General features: G+C 37.8%; 1 long non-coding RNA gene across 1 annotated transcript; it reads left to right on the top strand.

The window, feature by feature from the left end:
- Positions 1–2098: 2098 nt before the first annotated feature.
- LOC140140043 (uncharacterized) lies at positions 2099–16834 on the top strand. Its single transcript, XR_011857203.1, has 4 exons — positions 2099–2425; positions 4012–4481; positions 15959–16144; positions 16699–16834. It is a non-coding gene; the product is annotated as an uncharacterized lncRNA (long non-coding RNA).
- The last annotated feature ends 231 nt before the right edge of the window (positions 16835–17065 follow it).

Genomic DNA, 17065 nt, shown 5'->3' on the forward strand with positions numbered 1-17065 from the left:
TATAAAGCAAACGCAAGGTAACAATACTGTGTGGGCCTTTGTTCACGAAATGAGATAATATAGTGTGCATATTGTTAACCAGCATTCTTGAAAATGAGAAACATAATGGTTGTGGACCGTAATACGGTTTGGAAATAATTTCTTCATATTTTTTGGTGTTATCTGTCGTTTACATATCCTTCCTAAAACACCAAAGTGCGAATATTTCCAGACACCTAAATTAGCTAAAATGTAGAACATGTTACAAAACTATATTTTCTAGAATTTCAGAAGAGTACTTTAAATATGGGCCGGTTATTTTTCACACAGTGACGTTAACTAGGCAATGTTCTATTACTTATAACATACACTAACACCAAAGTGCGAATATTTCCAAATATCTAAAGTAGCTAAAAATTTAGGACATGTTACAAACTATATTTTCTGAAGAGTACTTTAAAAATTTCCGGTTATTTTTCCCACAGTGACGTTAACTAGGCAATTGCCTATACACCAATTCGAGAAGCGTTTACTGTATTTGGCCCTCTATTGACGGCAACACAGATGTACCAGAGCGGGAGATTTAATTCGTAATTCAATACTCATGATTGTGTATTGAATATCACTGTTGTGTACAATTCCCGGGTACAATACTATATAGCACAAAATAAATAATGGATGGAACCCCCGACCTCAGGACACCGCAGTTTTACATCAGGGGACACCGCAGTAATGGCGAAGTCGGATAGGTGTATACTTCTAACATACACTATTTGTAGAGGTCACGCGTCAATGGTGAGAGCACTGTATTGTGTATAGGAAAACACTGCAAAAACAGTGTTTAGAAATCGAGGACAGATTGTTGTTTAGAAAGATAAAGGTCTACAGTAGTATTCATCATAAAAAAATAAATAAATAAATGTAGATATTTATATAGCGCTTTATGCCGTAAACAGCCTCAAAGCGCTTTAACAATTCATAAACACATTTCATATAATTATGTGTGTACACGTTTAAGATATAAACATTAAAGTGTTTGAATGCTAGACATTAACATTCTAAACACCAACCTGGCCTCGATTTCTAAAGTTATTATTATTTTGTTATAGTAATTCTTTAAAAACCAAAAGGATTTCGTATCTCAATAATTTGTTGCTAATACTATGCTTTATATCCTGTGTCAGTCACGGACAGTCAGTGATGCCAACGCCGCGCCTTAGGCGCACAATTGGGCTACTTGCATGGCGATCACTTGCAGTGTTGCCAAAACTTTTGAGCGTCAAGGCGCGGCGCATTGACTCGCCAGGCCGCGGTAAAGGATTCTCAAGTAGCCCAATTTTTAAGCTTCCAAAAAAGCGCCCAATACCGGATATTTGGGCGGATTTACCCGATTTTAGAACGCAAAACACCCAATTGGGCGGAAAAGCACTTGACTTTAAAGATTCCGGTACTTACTGGGAAGTTACTGACCGATCAATAAATGGTCACAAAACCCATTGTAATTTCAATTTGGAGCTTCAAAGACTCAAAACCTTGGCTAAATTGGCTAAAATATAAATCGGCTAAATTGAAAGGAAAATACATCAAATTACTGCCGCGGCCTGAGACTGGCAAAAGTAGCCCAATTTTAGACAAGTAGCGGCATGCTTTTTTGAGTAGCGGCAAGTGATCGCCAAGTAGCCCAATTGTGCGCCTAAGGCGCGGCGTTGGCATCACTTGCCGCTACTCAAAAAAGCATGCCGCTACTTGTCTAAAATTGGGCTACTTTTGCCAGTCTCAGGCCGCGGCAGTAATTTGATGTATTTTCCTTTCAATTTAGCCGATTTATAAATGTTTTGAGTCTTTGAAGTTCTAAATTGAAATTACAATGGGTTTTGTGACTATTTATTGATCGGTCAGTAACTTCCCAGTAAGTACCGGAAGTTTTAAAGTCAAGTGCTTTTCCGCCCAATTGGGTGTTTTGCGTTCTAAATTCGGATAAATCCGCCCAAATATTCGGTATTGGGCGCTTTTTTGGAAGCTTAAAAATTGGGCTACTTGAGAATCCTATACCGCGGCCTGGCAAGTCAATGCGCCGCGCCTTGACGCTGAAAAGTTTTGGCAATACTGAGTATACAAGTGCCCGCTGACATTGACTATAACCAGACAATCACAGCTCATAACTGACTATTCGCCTTTTAAATAAATCATTTTCATACAACTTTATTATAACCACACTCGTTTTGCTTGCCAAAGTCAGGAACACAAGAAGTCTGGATTTGTGATCACAAGATCCTGACTTCTTGCGTTACAAAGCCAATCCACATGACCCTTTAATAGTTATTTCCGTAGGCCCTATAAGCTCCTATACTTCACTACACCAGAGCAACACACCTTTACGTTTTTGCCACAAAATGTCCTGGAATTAATTCATCAAGATTTTGTAGAATATGTCATTCACTTCAAGGTAAGTCTTGCTTTGTGTTTGTTGATATATGTAAGGTTACAATTTGTTATAATATTACATCAGAAAGACAAAAATAATATCAGCTTAGAATATCGAATGCCAGGCCTATGCACTGTACAGTAAGGGGTAACAGCACAACACAACATGCATACGTTGTTGGTTATATATAGCAATCACTGTAGCAATCATGTGTGCATTACATGTATCCGGGACCCCGGTCCGGGACATGTAAAATAATAATTTTTATTCTACAATGTACTTGCAATTGGACCTTGGTCATCAATTGCAAGTTAAAATACAGCCTTAGCACCCTTTAATATATTAAAAAAACGATATAAAGGTATTGGAAAGCTAGCTGATGAGAGATCTGTGTACAGTGTGTAATATTATAAGCAGCCACTGGGCATGGGCGTATAACGTAGTACTGTTTTTGATACTTTATTTTTTGTTGCTATAATTTATTCTAAATGTAAAGTGTAATTCGTGCCTCAAGGACCACAATGTAATTAGAAGAAACTACGAAATTACAACACATTGTCTATGGAGCAGTGTAATATTATCAGCAAACACAAAACGTTTTCGACATAATTCGCAAAAGGTTATAAAGGTTGTCAGAAAACGTTTAAATGTCGGGTTATATAAAGGTTACATAAATGGTATGAAACGTTTTCATAACATTAAATAACATTTGTTGGTAATTTACTGCACAGCAAACACAAATGTTTTACAGAAAACATTTTTAAATGTTAAAACTGTCGGGTTATATATTAAAAGGGTATTTTTGAAAACTTGGTACAAATCATTCTAAACAGAATGTTATTTTGGGGTTGAAAAAATATTTTGCGAAAAATGTTTGCCCAAAATATTTACAATAACTTTTTTAAATGTTTTCACGACCTTTATATAACCCGACATTCAAATGTTATTCAAACGTTTTGTAAAAACATTTTAAGAACATTTCTGTGTTTGCTGGGTGCAAATATTTTAACATAATGTTATTTAAGTGTTGACAAAATATTTGGCCAAATATGTTTGCAAAAATAGTTTACAATGACATTGCGAAAACATTTAAAAAATATTGTTGTAGTGTGTTTTCATATAACGTTTAAAACGATTTCATGGCCTTTATATAACCCGACATTTTAATGTTATTAAAACGTTTTTACCTAAACCAAAACTCAAAATATAACTTATTTAAACGTTTTAAAAACGTTTTTGTGTTTGCTAGGATAATCATGCATAACTCGCAAACGCAAAATCGGAATCAACTGAAATTTTCGGAATAAGCTTTTTTCGTGGATATCTACTGAAAAATGTCATAAAAAGAGGATGCTATACAGTCTGTCTACTCTGAAGTACAAAGTACCGACGCGGACGCACACATTGTGCCGACTTCGAAGGCACGCATACCTCAGCAGTACGCACTGTTTTCGCGCTGTATACGCGCGCGTTGTTACTTTGTACTTCAGAGTGGACAAACTGTAGGATCACGAAATACTCCTTTAATACTTTCTTAAATGTTTAATTTATCAGGTTTTCTTACCCATGTAATCCGATACTCCCTTTTTTTGTGTTTACCATTCTAGCACTTCAAAAAGGATGTCTTACTAAGTCTACAATGGTCACAGGGCAGCTAATCGTCTATTGGCCGATTCAGATTCCTTGTTGCACTTTTAAGCGCAAACCCGTGAGTGTCTGGACGAGGCAACTGACTGACTGAGGTTAGACCAACAAAACATGTACGGGCGGAGTGTGGCTTCACCTTACCAATACTTTCAAATATTATTCATCCTGTATTTTTTTCCAAAACAGTTCATATTTGAACAAAAATCATGAAAATAGACTATTCATAATATCAGTGCGGTGGAACTGAATTGCTAAAAGGCGTGTAGAACTATCACGCGAACCACATCGAGCTATTTTTGAGGTATAAATCGTCTGCCGTCTACACCACATACAAACCACATTTCCCGCGCGAATTGTGCGATTCTCTTCCATCTACCTCATCGAGAAGCGTCAAAATGGTGTTCGGAGTTAACGTGAGAACATCTTTGAGGTAGCCATTTTGATTATTATTTTGTGTTAAATGTTTTATATTAAAGTAGGATAATAGATATATTACTCGTGTCTCAGGCGAGCTTCATTAATTCTTTGTCATTTTTACGGGTTTAATCCTACTATAATTCACCAGAATCTGTCTGTTTGTGTGTTTGTGTGTCTGTCTGTCCGCCTCTTTTCTCGGAGACTGGGGGTCGCGCGTTCCTCAAACTTGGTGGGTGGGTGCAGCTTGGTATGAGGAAGAACGAGTTTATATTGGTTAGTGGGTCAAGGTCACCCAAGGTCATCCAGGGGTCAAATTAGTAAAAACTGTTTTTTCTCGGAGACTGGGGTCGCACGTTCCTCAAACTTGACGGGTGGGTGCAGCTTGGTATGAGGAAGAACGAGTTTATATTGGTTAGTGGGTCAAGGTCACCAGAGGTCACCTAGCGGCAAGGTCACCCAAGGTCATCCAGGGGTCAAATTAGTAAAAACTGTTTTTTCTCGGAGACTGGGGGTCGCACGTTCCTCAAACTTGACGGGTGGGTGCAGCTTGGTATGAGGAAGAACGAGTTTATATTGGTTAGTGGGTCAAGGTCACCAGAGGTCACCTAGGGGTCAAATTAGTAAAACTGTCATATGGGCATGAAACTTGGTGGGTAGGTGCATCTTCACCTAATACAGAACAAGTTTGTATCGATTAGTGGGTCAAGGTCACCCAGGGGTCATCTGAGGTCGAATTAGTAAAAACTGTTTTCCGCCTATTTTCTCGGAGACTAGGGGTCGCACGTTCCTCAAACTTGGTGGGTCGGTGCATCTGGACCTCAGACAGAACAAGTTTGTTTCAGTTAGTGGGCCAAGATCACCCGAGGTCATCTGAGGTCAAATTAGTAAAAACTATCGTATGGGCATGAAACTTGGTGGGTACAGTCAACTTTTATGGTCAAATTTTTGGAAGGACATTTTGGGGTCATCCGGGGTCACCCAGGGGTCATCTGAGGTCAAATTAGCAAAAAATGTCGTATACACATGAAACTTGGTGGGTACAGTCACATTTTGGAGTCAAATTAAGGTCATTTTGGGTTCATCCAAGGTCAAATTACTAAAACTGTCATATGGGCATGAAACGTGGTGAGTACAGTCAACATTTAGAGCCAAATTTTGGAAGGTCATTTCGAGGTCACAAGGGGTCATCTGAGGTCAAAACTGTCCTATGGGCATAAAACTTGGTGAGTACAGTCACCATCAGCCAGGTAATCGTGACAGCCGAGAACCGCCAAATACGGGTAACCGCCTAGTCTATATAATAATACTGGTAGTCTGTGACTCTGTCTGTCTGTCTGTGACTCTGTCTGTCTGTCCGCCTATTTTCTCGGAGACTAGGGGTCGCACGTTCCTCAAACTTGGTGGGTGGGTGCAGCTTGACCCCACACAGAACAAGTTTGTATTGGTTAGTGGGTCAAGGTCACCGAAGGTCATCCAGGGGTCAAATTAGTAAAAACTGTTTTTCTCAGGAACTGGGGGTCGCACGTTCCTTAAACTTGACGGATGAGTGCGTTTTGACCCGGGACAGAACAAGTTTGTATTGGTTAGAGGGTCAAGGTCACCAGAGGTCATCTAAGGGTCAAATTAGTAAAAACTGTCATATGGGCATGCAACTTGGTGGGTAGGTGCATCTTGACCTAAGACGGAACAAGTTTGTATTGGTTAGTGGGTCAAGGGCACCCAGGGGTAATCTGAGGTCAAATTAGTAAAAACTGTGGGTGCATCTGGACCTCAGACAGAACAAGTTTGTTTCGGTTAATGGGCCAAGATCACCCGAGGTCATTTAGGGGTCATCTGAGGTCAAATTAGTAAAAACTGTCGTATGAGTATGAAACTTGGTGGGTACAGTCAACTTTTATAGTCAAATTTTTGGAAGGTAATTTTGGGGTCATCCGGGGTCACGCAGGGGTCATCTGAGGTCAAATGAGGAAAAAATGTCGTATGGGCATGAAACTTGGTGGGTATAGTAAACTTTTAGAGTCAAATTTTTGGAAGGTCATTTTAGGGTCATCCAAGGTCAAATTACTAAAAACTGTCTATGGGCATGAAACGTGGTGGGTACAGTCAACATTTAAAGCCAACTTTTTGAAGGTCATTTCGAGGTCACAAGGGGTCATCGGAGGTCAAATTTTTAAAAACTGTCCTATGGGCATAAAACTTGGTGAGTAAAGTCACCATCAGCCAGGTAATCGCGACAGCCGAGAACCGCCAAATACGGGTAACCGCCTAGTATATATATCGTTAAGAATTCGGCAGAGTGACGAATCGAGAATTTTGAGCAAATTGAGTTTTGTATGCTTATGATTACGTTTCAGGTTATCTTTTATTTCCACCAAAAATTAATGGTAAATCTTACTCACCGACGTACTTATTGAAATTTTGATTTGGACGAATCGCGCCTAAGTGCGATAAATGAATTCGGCAGAGAGACGAATCGTATACTTAGCTATACAAACCATATTGATCTATAGTATTGTATAGCGGGAAACCCCGAATTTTCTATACGACGTATTACGTGTCCTATTTAAATTTTGTTGCTGCCTGCCTATCTTGTGCACTGTGATACATCCTGTGTGCAAAAGTTATGTAATAGAGTGAGTCACTCATTTATTATTTTCCTACAAATGTTTTTGCTTTAATTAATGTGTATCCTGTATCTATATTATTATTGTTATTTTATGTACTTAATATAATCAGGAAGGAAGAACACACTGTGCTTGGACTGTTTACATGCATGGTTTAGTCTACTTCTTCTTTCCTGGATTGTCATTTAAAAAAAACACTTTCATGTTTGTAATTTATGGCAATTGAAATAAATATAATTATTATAAATATAATTATTACTATACTAATATATTTGATACCAACGTGTAGCTGTAGGTATCTTCTATCCAGTGATACCAAAATAAGTACAAACATTCTCCACATGATATTGCTGTGGTTTAATAATGTCAGTGCGCGCCCGTGAATTTGGAAAATCCCGGAAAATCATACGCAAAATATAGGCCAATTTTGTTATTTTTGCTTTAAAATCCTCGAGTTTTTTGCTAAATATTACCGGGATAACTATTTATAACTTCTGTAGCAAGTTAAGTCTATACATAGCTTTAGGACAACCAGTAATTTCTACACAAAAGCCCCAAATCAAGAATGCGTGCTATGGTTTACACGTAGTTGAATGCGTATTCCACCTCTCTGTGAGACATTTTGGATACAGCATAAAGCTGAATAGCTGTTTTAAAAACGCGGGATATATCGATTTTTTTTCAAAACATGCAAGTATTGCCAACAATTCATGTACATTCACTTCTATAATATACATTTCAAATTAGTGCTCACGAATGTTCTAAATTTTAAGAAGGACCAATGGAATGGTACCAACTACCAAGCTTTTCAAACGCCGTTTTATCAGAACAGTAATTTTGCGTATTCGGCACTCTGCCGTGTTCATAACGATAAGTTATAAATAGTCATCCCTGTAATATTGAGCAAAAACTCGATGATTTTAAAGCAAAAATAACAATAAACATAATCATAAGCATACACAAACTCAATTTGCTCAAAATTCTCGATTCGTCACTCTGCCTAATTCATAACGTTATAGCAAGTTAAATCTACATAGCTTAAACCAGTAATTTCTACACAAAAGCCTCAAATTGAATTCGTATTCTGCGTACTCTACGCAGTGGTTGAGACATTTTGGATACAGCATAAAGCCAAATAGCTGTTAAAACGCGTTTTGAGAGATATATCGATTATTTCAGAACATGCAAGTAGTGCCAACAATTCATGTACATTCACTTCTATATACATTTCAAATGAGCGCTCACGAATGTTCTAAATTTTTAGAAGGACCAATGGAATGGTACCAAGATTTTCAAACGCCGTTTACTCAGAACAGCAATTTTACGTATTCGGCACTCTGCCGTGTTCATAACGATATGTTTCTACGAATATTTTTTCTCGCATCCGGGTCGAAAGCGTGCAATAGACCTTTTTCCCTCTTTCCCATCATGCACTATTCCAGGGGGGTATGAGTGTCGCAAAATACATGATCTCCCCGGGGGAGTACAGAGTTATGTTCATTATATTCTGGAATACCATGTGAATACAGACATTTCCGCTGGTGCCTTCCCAGCAAACACAAAAACGTTTTAAATAAGTTATATTTTGGCTTTTGGTTTCGGTAAAAACGTTTTAATAACATTAAAATGTCGGGTTATATCTTCAAGTGCTGTTCTCCTAACAAAGCGAAGCTTATCCAAGGAGTAAGGTGATGATGCTCATAAATGTGCAGAAATGTGCAGAGTGCAGAACAACAAACGGTGCAAGTAAAAAGAACTGGACAGCTGATTTAGATGACTTGGTGAGTAGCAGTAGGCTGCAAGACCCTCACTGCTGGCAGAGCTATGGCCTGGAAAACGTTGACAGATGGTGCTGCAACTGCTTCCGCAGGTAGCCTGTTCCAAGTTGGAATTGTCCTCACAAAGAAAGAGTATTTGTAGGTGTTGCGAGTAGCCAAGACTGGAAGGTAGCGTAAATTGTGTGATCTTCCAGAGGTTGGGTGAAGCCTGATGTTTGGTGGAAAGCTGATGTTAACTAGACCATGATGGATTTTATAAAACATTGTACATTGAGACATCACTCTTCTAGTGGCTAACTGGTCTAATTGCAGCTGATCCAGAAGAGGTGTTACGCTTGTCTTTCGATGAAATTCTCCACAAATGAACCTAACAGCCTGACGCTGGACCATTTCCAGGGGTGTTACATCACGAGCTGTGTATGGACTCCAAGCTGTGGCGGCATACTCAAGTTGAGGTCTGACAAGAGTCTGGTATGCCTTTAATTTGACATCCTTGGAACATGGGCCAAGGTTACGACGAATAATTCCAAGTGTGTTGAGAGCTTTTGTACGAATGTTTGAGACATGTTGTTTGAATGATAGGTCATTAGATATAGTTACACCAAGATATTTGTGACTTTCCGTTTTCTCAATAATTTGGTTTGAAACACAATAGCTGAAAATTGACGGCAGTTTCTTACGAGTGACAGTGAGGTGTTGACATTTGCTGGCATTAAAAGACATTTGCCATTTGTCTACCCATGCAAACACTGCATTCTGGTCTTTCTGTAAGGCTACATGATCTTCTGGTCCTTTTATCTCACGATATAGAACACTATCGTCAGCGAATAGTCTAATGGTAGATTCCAGCTCTTCAGTGATGTCATTGATATAGATAAGGAAGAGGGTGGGTCCTAACACTGACCCATGGAGCACACCAGATTTTACAGGTGCCCAGTTTGAACAAGTTCCATTCATGGTAACACTCTGTTCCCTGTTTGACAGGAAACCTTGAATCCATTGGAGCTATTTCCCTCTAATGCCATAATAGTGCAATTTGGCAGCAAGCCTCTGGTGCGGCACCTTATCAAAGGCTTTGCTAAAATCTAGCATAAGAATATCAGTCTGACTGGTTCTGTTTAGACATTCTGCCCAATCATGGATGGCTTCCAGCAGCTGAGTTTCACATGAGCGCTTTTCCCTGAAACCATGTTGATGTTTGGAGATATGCGACAAGACTATGTGTTCCATTAATTTACATGAAATACAAGTTAAACTAACAGGTCTGTAATTCTCAGGTAAAGATTTTACTCCCTTCTTGTATATGCCAGTGACAAAAGCTTTTCTCCAATCATCTGGCAAAGTTCCTGTTGCATAGGATTGCCGAAAGATGAAATGCAGCATCGGTGCAAGTTCTGTAGCATAATCATGAAGCATCCTGGCTGGTATACTGTCTGGTCCCCCTGCCCGGTGTTGATGTTTATCTGAGTAAGTTGTTTTACTACTCCTTGTAACTCTATGTCAAGATCTTGAATACTTGAAAAGGCAGAGTGCCCTTTGTTAGGAATTGCAGATAAGTTCTCGTCAGTAAATACGGAGGAAAACTGTTTGTTTAGAGCTTCAGCCTTTGATAAATCAGAGACACATGTTTCCCCATCTATATAAAGGCCATGATAACGTTTTAAGAGTAATAATGCGTTACAATCAAAGAAAATCAAAAACAGTTAGAAGACTTCAAAAAAAAAAATTCTTCATACTTTATGTCAGGATGTAACTTTGGTCAAAGTCTAAAAATCAAAATTATTTCATCACTGCACCTTCGTTACCATAGCAACGGCCCAAAACATCAAATGACAGGTTTTGGGACTATTTTGGCACTTTTACAAGAGTTTCACAAAATGATTGGTAATACATAAGCTTTCTAGAAATGCAGTTTTCTAACAAACATCCCTTACTACTTGGGATATACCATTGTTTCAAATAGGGGTGTTTTTCTCAAGTTTTTTTCTTTCTGAAATATAGCAATATTCAAAGAGCTGTAACCCCTAAAGTGGTGCTTTTTATATGTTATATTTTTCAGTGTGGCTACACTAGGTGGTACTTTACTTAAATAAATTAAAAAAAAGTTTTGGTAATTTTAATATAGACCAACAGTGTTGCCAGAAAAATTGTGTTGCCAGAAGTCATTTTTCCATAAAATAGGAGTTAGACCAGGTTAAAAATGGTACCACACATAATGGAGAAATTCTCAGTAGGTTTTTCTGGACTAGTTTTGCTTGGGAAACACGAATTTACGAGTTTAAAAGCTTGTATCCTGAGATCTTTGCTGTGAGGGCGCTTTTTTTTAAATGGCTGCCAAATTCCAATGAAAATCAGCTATACGGTTAAAATAGTCGCATAAAGGATAAAATTGACTAGATTTTGGATTAATATTGATGGAAGTAATGTATAATTGAGTCAAGACATAAATAGAAAAGTACCAGGAGTTCACAGTTGGGGCGCCTTTCAAAATGGCTGCCAAAATACAATAAAAAGTATATATAGGCCTACGGTTAAAATAGTCACTTATGAGGTATGATTACAGTTGCATAGCGTCACATGCCCCCAATCGTTCCGAAAATTTAGAAAATCCAACAGGAAAATTGTCGAAAAACGGCCTGTGCCCCCCCCCCCCCATCAGACCCTGTGTCCTCCCTCAAGGCCCCCCCCCCCCCAATATGATGGCCCACGATATGCCACTTTATGATCGACCCGATTTTGGTTTAGTATTGATGGCAGTAATGTAAAGCTACATCAAGATATTAATAGAAAGATACTAGGCAGTGGCGTTGACATTGTTGCCTTCTCTGTACGACAAAAACTTGATAAGATACATGATAAGATAGCTGCACTGCACTCTAACTCTTGTAACATATACATGTACTTTCTTTCTTTGACACCAATAGACTGTAAATCAGCTCAATTAGTCCGGTCTTGCTCTCGATGTTGGCAAAGAAACTTTTGAAATCACAACACAGCTTTGATTGTGTTGATCTGACGATAACTTTGGACGTCATACACCTTGTTTTTTCTCTCAACGGACTTGATGCTTTATGTCAAGGAAAAATGCAACAATGATCAATATTGTCTTGCACATACTGGGAAAAATATCCTCATACATGACAGCTAGGGTAGATGTAAATATCCTGACTAAAGCCATCGAGTCAAACTTTTCAGTAACATTATCTGAGGATTTGTGGCTGATATCATTCTTTTGATGGCCATTTTGAAAAGCGCCTTCAACTGTGACCTCCCGCACAGTGTCATCGCCCCGATATCTTCATGGCAGAAATCGCCATGGTAGGTTGAATCCACCGCCACGCATGGCCATTTTGTATCGACCTGTTTAATAGTTTTGAGTCGCATAATGGGCCGAAGGACATCTGAGATGATCTGACTAAGGCTACTGACAATAGCCCCGATTAGCTCGGTGACTGACCACGCTGTGTGTCAGTCGAGCGTGGTACGCCATAGGTCATATGCTTTTTAGATTTATATGGTGGATTGATATCAATTTATCTTGAATACATTTTCAACCCTAATCAGGATTTTCAGTGAAAGTAAATCCTTAAAATCCCTATTTTACCACACTACATATAATGTCAAAAATCACAAAAAGCTCGAAGTTTCTGGCAACACTGCTCTCAAGTACAACAATTACCAAAACTTTTTTTTTCTATAGATAGGTAGACCAATACCTTATCTACCTGCCCTGTAAAAATTTTTTTTTAAAGCACCACTTTGGATGGAGGTTACGTCATTTTTAAATCACTTTTTGCATAATTAAATAATCAAAAACACCCCTATTTTACGGTATGTCCCATTTTAAAATAATCAATTGTTATGTTAACATCATTTTTAAGAAGGACAAAGATGGCTGCTTCACTGTATAGGAGAAGAAGATTTAAATTCCTGTTCTTCATACAGAAATATGACATAATATTTAAGCATTTTCCCAGTTGTGAAAATGGTAAAAATAGGGAAATTGGGTCAATTCATATTTTGGCCGTTACCATGGTAACCATAGGTGAAGTGGTAAAATTTTTACCAAATTTATACATGTTGACTAAATGTCTAACCATATGCAAAGTATAAGGAAAATCGATTTTTAAAAGTCTGCCACCACATCTTTGATTTTAATACACAAGGTCTCTTAAAACGTTTTGTATGAAAACACACTACAACAATATTTTTAAACATGTTAAATGTTTTCAAAAAAAGGTTATTGTAAACTATTTTTGCAAACATTTTTGCCAAATATTGTGTCAATTTTTTTGGTACGAGTCGTACTGACTCAAGGCCAAAATCACCTTTTACTCGAACTCACACGAATGCACAACACAAATACACTGTTTGATTAAGCTAACATAATCTAAGTCTTTAGTTGAAAACACAGTATGCTTGGTACATATAACAACAATATTGCAATACAATAAAATCACACAATTACAGTTTTATTCTATCAGTACTTAACCAGCGGTCTTCTTGTTGGTGATCCTAGAGTTCTTGCAATGTTAATGTTCTGGACGACTGATGTAATATATCCTTATTCACTTGTCCTGCGAAAACCAGCGAAGTCCAGTGTACACTTGTGTTTATAAATATCCTTGCGTATGAAATCCTCACACGAAAATGATGCTGCTTGCTCCTATTACTTATCTTCTTGCGCTGCTTTCTCCACAATATATCTCCTTGCGCTGCTTTCTCCAATAATGGTGTTTCTTTCACCAATCACTCTTTTTCCAGGGAACAGGTTTCTTTAACACAGCTCCACTGTTTTTGACAGATGCGTGGCCTTCACAAACCCAGCAATTCGACAGAAGAACTTTAATCCTTTGATGAGGAAGAGCACATTTGTTTGCTCGCAATCTCCTTCGTTGCTGTATTAAAATAGCTCAATTATTGGCTACATAAACTGGTTAAAATGTACTTCTTTTTTGAAGCACGAAGACCATAACACACATGTGGAGTTTCACAACTTAAGCCTCCAGCTTTTTATACTAGTGCAAAAACCCATCATCTATTAATAAACCATCATTTCATTCACATCTTCACAGATGATGCAAGCTTGGGATTTCCCAAGATTAATTATACACATTAACCTTTCACATTACATTACTTCCTGGGGAGTTTTCCTGATGGTGCAATAATGCACAGAATATTGAGTAATAATTTATGGAAAATCCCCTATGACATTAATAACTCTGATTCAGTTTGTTTTGATCACCTGATGAATGAAAGGGAATTCCCCCAGAACATGCCATAACACACAAACTATTGCATGGCTGCTTCCAAGGTGTTTTCCCTTGACTCACACTTCTCATGACATACATTCAGCTTGTAAACAAAGTTAAATAATTAAATTAAATTACTGAGGCACATCACAACTTAAATAACATTATGTTAAAATATTTGAACCCAGCAAACACAGAAATGTTCTTAAAATGTTTTATCAAAACCTTTTAATAACATTTTAACTGTCGGGTTATATAAAGGTCATGAAAACGTTTTTAAAACGTTATTGAAAATATTTTGGGCAAACATTTTTCGCAAAATATTTTTCAACCCCAAAATAACATTCTGTTTAGAATGTTTTGTATCAAGTTTTCAAGAATGTTTTTTGGAATGTTATTAAAACGTTTTTATACCCTTTATATAACCCAACTTTTAAACGTTTTCTGTGAAACATTTTTGTTTGCTGAGCAGTAGATTATCAAAAATGTTTTTAAGGTTATGAAAACGTTTTATACTCTTAATATACCCTTTATATAACCCGACATTTAAACGTTTTCTGACAACCTTTTATAACCTTTTGCGAATGATGTCGAAAACGTTTTGTGTTTGCTGGGTTCATCACAAAAAAGGAATCGCAAATAATCATGCTCCGTACATATACTCATCAGGATTGTCCATAATACCCAGCAAACCCATAATCATGTATTATCATGATAATGGCGTTTCACAAATACCTTTCGGGGGCAAAAACAACATTTCAATGCCTTATGGACATGGTGTCATCGCCAAAAAAAGTTTCCCGTTTTTGAAACCTAACTTTGGTGAAAACTAATGACGGGACACGCGGTGATATTTTATCGGCGTCCGTTTCACTTTTTTTTCGGAGATAGAAAATAAAACGTAAACAAAATCTCTTACACAGATGTTCTGCATCGCTCCGTAACTGCATCACTCGTGTATTCAATAATTGCATAATTAGTAACATCGACGCGACGGCCTTTATGATAATCCGTATATATGGAATCAGTATGCCCATATTAAGACAAAATAATTGCAAAGGCCTGGCAAAGACCATCGGATGCACACGATCTATGAGGTTGATGAACTACGTCATACCCCCTGGAATAGTGCATTGTGGGATAGAGGGAAAAGGTCAATATACAGCTTATATTGATGAACTGACAGGTACAAATATTAATTTTCAAGAATTAAAGGATTGTCGCATTATAATATATAATAATACTGCCATAAATTGAGTTATCGTTAAACACTTAAAGTACATGAATACAAAGTGTTCCTGGAGCACAGAACCCAGCTAAAGCTAAGGTTAGGGCTGGTCAGGAACAGTGCTCCGGAGTCACAAGGGTTAGGGTTAGTTCTTCAGGAGCACTAGGAGCATTAAGTGTTGACAGCAACTCAATTTTACATAATACTATTAGACAACACTCAAAATACAGATAAACAATTATCATGATGTCATCAATTAAAAAAGATCAATTGTCCAACATGTCCAATGATCTTGGGCGCGCGAACATGTTTTTCAAAATGAAGGAGCGGTACCGTAACTCCAATGCTCCATAAAGCTACACACTATAACGGGCCATAATGGTCTCATTTCAAACGGCACACTTCACAGATCTCTATTAAAACAAGCTTATTATAGATCAAACTTTGACCCTCGAGTATGGAATATGTACCCAATACATTTAAAGGTCATTGTATAAGTGTACAGACATATTGGAGTCAAAGAACTGTGACCTGATAGATTAGCATCTTTCCTTTGTTCTTACAGTGTCGGTGCCTACGTCGGTACCATCTTTCCTTTGTTCTTACAGTGTCAGTGCCTACGTCGGTACCATTGCCGGTGCAGTTATTGTTGGAGTGATCCTCATCGTTGCTCTTTGTATTCTAAAATGTGGCTGCTGCGCCTGCTGCCCATGCAGCAAGAGGAGGAGAAGAGAAAGAGCTATTAAGGGAGAGTCAATATTTACAGAATGTTGTGGAGGCAAACAGTACCAATGGTAATGTAAAAGATCTTCAACATAAATTGATTTTGAAACTGTCATCGAAAACTATTTGATTCGGTTTGATTTGATTTAATTTGTTTGAAAACCCTGGAAAACACAATAAAGAAAGCCTGTGAAGCTTTGTTCCGTTGGGTCCATTAGACAGTGAACAACGGATACATTTCTTTAAAGAACATATCTCAAAAGTTATGAGTTATTAAATAATTGTTTCGGTTTATTAAAGCTAACGGGTAAAGGCTTCTTTACATACCAACATATACTTGATCAACGTTTCTGAAATAGGAGAAAAAAGGGCGCAATGAGGGGTCTTTTATTTTTGGGCACCTTGTATAAGCGAAAGCATCACACATCTGCCCCATTTTAATAATCAGGGAAAGAAAATGACAAACTCTATTCTAGCATTTTATTACGTTGTATAATATAGCTTTCAAAGACTATATTGGGACGGCCTGTAAATCATAATCATTGACGCATGTAAGCATATTCCTTTGTACATTGTACGCTTATAATGACTATTTGTTATTTTTTCTCTCTTGCTTTCTTTTCAGATGGAGACTCCGTGCGTTGCGATGTATACAAGAAAAATGTTTATGTATATAAGCCTCTGTATTTACCATTCTTCTACATGTTCTACCAACGTATAATATAGAAAACTGAATGACATTTTTTTAAACTTAATGGCACTGTCTATTGTTGATGTTGCCAATTGGGCACTTGAACCACTAACCTAGAAGTTTTCGTCGAAGCCATTTAGTTCATTGTCATTGTATTATTTTGTATTCTCAAACCTATGAGGAGTGACACAAGTCAAGAACTTGTATGTAGGCATCATACAAAGGCACTACAAAACACAACCACATGGGCCAATCAGTGGTTCACAGCAGCTTATGAACAGCAAGAATGATGGAGTACAGC

The sequence above is a fragment of the Amphiura filiformis genome, chromosome 18, assembly GCF_039555335.1.
Source record: "Amphiura filiformis chromosome 18, Afil_fr2py, whole genome shotgun sequence".
In the NCBI taxonomy this organism is placed as follows: Eukaryota; Metazoa; Echinodermata; class Ophiuroidea; order Amphilepidida; family Amphiuridae; genus Amphiura; species Amphiura filiformis.